Source organism: Octopus bimaculoides, chromosome 9 (genome assembly GCF_001194135.2).
Source record: "Octopus bimaculoides isolate UCB-OBI-ISO-001 chromosome 9, ASM119413v2, whole genome shotgun sequence".
Taxonomy (NCBI): domain Eukaryota; kingdom Metazoa; phylum Mollusca; class Cephalopoda; order Octopoda; family Octopodidae; genus Octopus; species Octopus bimaculoides.
The window spans coordinates 68,608,772-68,613,048 of record NC_068989.1 but is presented as its reverse complement, the minus strand read 5'-3'; positions in this window follow the sequence as shown (position 1 = coordinate 68,613,048).

Below are 4,277 nucleotides of genomic sequence, written 5' to 3'. Positions count from 1 at the left end.
GAGAGAGAGAGAGAGAGAGAGAGAGAGAGAGAGAGAGAGAGAGCAAGAAAAAAGGTATGATGAAAAAGTGCTTTATTAAAGTACTCAAAGCCGAAAACAGAGTAGGTTTAAAATACTCAATAGTTCCTTCAAACGGCCACCGTTTTGACTTCCTTCTCTTCTAGGAAGTTACGCATAAATGGAACCGTATATAAATTTAAATACACAGACATACACGCACGCGCGCGTACACGCACTCACTTATAAATTACTGAGGTAGCCTTTGTGTAGATAAATTTCGAACATGTTGACATGCGTATATTTAATAAACTGATAAATATACATTCAGAAGAATTATGTAAACACATGCTATAGCTAGACTACATCTCTCTCTTGGGATGAGATCCAGCGCAGCTCATCTAGATTCAACGGTTTGTTATCGTCTTATTTAGAATATTTACTCATGTTTGTACATGAAACAATGAAAGCAGTTCAGAGTGACATAAAAAATTGTTACGAGCAACAGACGTAGATTTACTAACTTATATATCATGCAAATGACAGTTGCCTAAAAGAAATTGTCTCTAGTGATTACAAATGGATAAGATATTCCATTTCCTCTTCATCGATATTACTGGTTGTTGTAGGATCTGCTATGTCTCAGTTAAGCGTAGACTGTAGTTTTGTACTTTGTTATATGATATGGGGTGATTCAGTCCAAAATAATTCGTGTTTTTCGGTACTTTTAGGTTTGTAGTCCCTATGTTTTCAAAGGAATTGATATAAAACGTGGTGTATCCACCGTCAGTTGACCACAATGAATGTAGAAGCTGGTAGCATCGACTTTAGTGGTGTTTGCAGTGTATAATTCTCACTACCATCAGAAGGTTTTATAGTCAAATACTTACAGCTCTGGCAGAACATTTCTGCACTTAGATGTATGTTTTAAGCTGTGGTATGTGATCAACGAAGCAATGTGCCTGGGCAAGAATGGCTAGCCTTAATGTTATTTGTATAGATAAAGAAATCTCTGATATATTGTATAAAAAACCATGGGATGGTTGAAGTTAGAACGACTGAGGAAGGCTGACCTGCGGTAAAAGTTTAATTAAAAGAAAACAATCATTAGACATATAGAAGCATACATACACACATACACACAATGTTAAGTACGGATTACATTTTCAAATGTGAGATTTTAGAAAGATTTGGTTACTATTTTTGCAGGTCAAGCGATCACAAAAGAGCTACTTTGTTGGTCCAAGTATTTTATGCTGCTGAGTGTGAGATTCGCTTGTAACTGTTAGTGTTTCTGTTAAGAAAGAAAATAAGTTGGTTGATGCTACTTACTGTGAGTTGCAATTATTCTGAAATATCTCTGACACAAAGTCTATTGTTTTAAAAGCATTCAATATTATTAAATTTCAGTTTATAATGAATTGTTAATAAAGAAAATTAATTATTAATGGATAACAGAATTTGTAGAGCTTTGCAGCTTTTAGTTCGGTGGGATAGATTTCTGTGTCTCCTCAGCCAAAGATACACTAGACTAATGACTGTTGAGGAGACAGAACAAGTTCGAAACACAGTGTTCCAAAGTCTCCTTACACTAGTGAATAAAATGTATCACGAACAAATATTCGTCTGAAAGAAGATTTTCTCCAATGGTGAAATATAACAAGGATTAGCATATTTACGTTCGGATCTTCCGGAACATATCAAGAATGAATATGTATGTCATCATTTGGAAATTTGATATTAAAAATATATCTTTTTCTTTGTTTTCGCTTTGTTGCCAACAAAATAGTTTTATTTGGAGCCGGTGATGGAAAAGATGTAAGAGAATTTTATATTATAGAATGAGACAACGTTTTTTTTATTTCCTTTTTCTTTTTTTATTTGAGCGATTAACGTAACAAGATAAAGAGCAATCTTTTGTTTTATCTATTTAATTTATAATCCCAAAGAGAATATAATAACGTAAGTATGAATAATTCACCAATTCTCCTGTAAAATAAAAGGTCTGTAATAAAACATAAATATAATGTTTTCTTTTCGGTAGGTTATTGTCAATTTAAAGCTGAGATGGTGTATTTTCTCAAATGGCTTCTGTGTAGTTTTAACCGACGCCATTACGTCTAAAAGTATGCCCCATAAGACAGTTGTGCCGATACAGTTTCGATTCCTAACCGAGATCAATTCACTTCTGTTACGTCCCTAATACAACTTGAAAGTTAATGAACATAAAATATACTCTCGTTTTGCCTCTTGCCAAAATACAGAGCATCATATTTTAAAATATAACGTAGTATGGTCGAGCAGCTCCTTTCACTGACACGAAGTCCTGGGTTCAATTCCACTGCATGGTATCCTGGGCAAATCTCATTTTCTATAGCCTTGTGTTGACCTATGTATTGTGAGCGAATTTGGGTAAAAAGAAACCGTAAAGAAGCCTGCCGGATGGATTGTAGATGTAGTTCAAAAGTACAGCTTTGTTATCACACACATATGTACACACACATACACACATACATACACTCACACACACACTGTGTCACGTTGATTCTGTCAGAACTACGTTAAGGATACACGTATCTGTGGAATGCTCAGCCAGGTATATGCTAATTCAAGAATGGGTAATTCAGTTAATCGAACAACTGCATCCACGTCGTTGATTGACGGAAATTTGCCACCAGCACCGCCACCAGCACCACCAGCAGCAGCAGCAGCAGCACCACCACCACCACCACCACAACCACCAATAATAATAATCCTAAAGGCACAAGGCCTGAAATTTGAGGGAGGGGAAAGTCGACTACATCAACCCCAGTGCGTAACTGGTACTTAATTTATCGACCCCGAAAGGATGAAAGGCAAAGTCGATCTCAGCGGAATTTGAACTCAGAACGTAGCGACGGGCGAAATACCGCTAAGCATTTCGTAATAATAATAATAGTAATAATAATAATAAAAATAATAATGATTTCAAATTTTGTCCACAAGGGCAGATTGGGGGGAGGGGTTTAAGTCGATTACGTCGACCCCAGTGTTTAATCGGCCCCGAAAAGATGAAAGGCAAAGTTGACCTCGGCAGAATTTGAACTCAGAACGTAGCGACGGGCGAAATACCGCTAAGCATTTCGAAATAATAATAATAATGATAATAATAATAATAATAATAATAATAATAATAATAATAATAATAGCAATAATCCTTTATACTGGAAGCACAAGGCCTCAAATTTGGGGGAAGGGATCAAGTCGATTACATCGACGCCAGTGCGCAACTGGTACTTAATTTATCGATCCCGAAAGGATGAAAGGCAAAGTCGACCTCCGTGGAATTTGAACACAAAACGTAGCATTTCGTAATAATAATGATACTACTACTACTACTACTAATAATAATAATATCCTTTCTACTATAGGCACAGCTTGTCATAACAATAATATAATATCTAGACGAAAGAAACAATTGTTAAAACATTGTCGAACACCGTAATTGCAACAGTAGATTATTAGTAAAGAGATATAATTTCGATGTTCCTATTGGAGCCGTACGTTATTTTTAATACCCTCGAGTAATGGTTATTGCCTGTTGAGAAGCAAAGAACTTTAAAACCCGTAATATAGTCTTTTATTTTATAGAGTAAGAAAAACACTAAGGAACGGAAGGAAAGTAACTAGGTTGGGTAATGTTGCAATATATTCAATATTTTTTGATAAAAATCAGAATCAAACAAAGCAGTGAACAAAGAAAGTGCCTTCCTGTATTTTAGTTACGTCTCTTTACATTTAGAGTTCAAATTCTATTATTAAGGTGTCTTTAAAATAATTACCAGTGAAGTATGAGAGCAATCTAATTGGCTGTTATTTCCCTAAATTGTGTGGCCTTGTGCTTATATTATTGTTTCGAATTTAGGCACATGACCAGCAATTCCGTGGGGAGAGGATTAATCGATAACATCGACCACAAGTCTTTTCTACTCTAGGCACAAGGTCTGAAATTTTGTGGGAGGAGGCTAGTCGATTAGATCGACTCCAATACGCAACTGGTACTTAATTTATCGGCCTCGAAAGGATGAAAGGCAAAGTTGACCTCGGCGGATATCGACCTCAAATCTTGACTGATGCCTTATGCTATCCACCACAATGAGAAGCAAAAAAAAAAAAAAATCCCCCTCCCCCAAAAACCAATCTCAGTAGAATTCGATCGCAGAATCCCAAATAGGGAAAAAGTTATTTTAACGATTTTGCCAGCTTGTCGCTTCTTTCTTGTGACAATGTAGTGGGTTCTA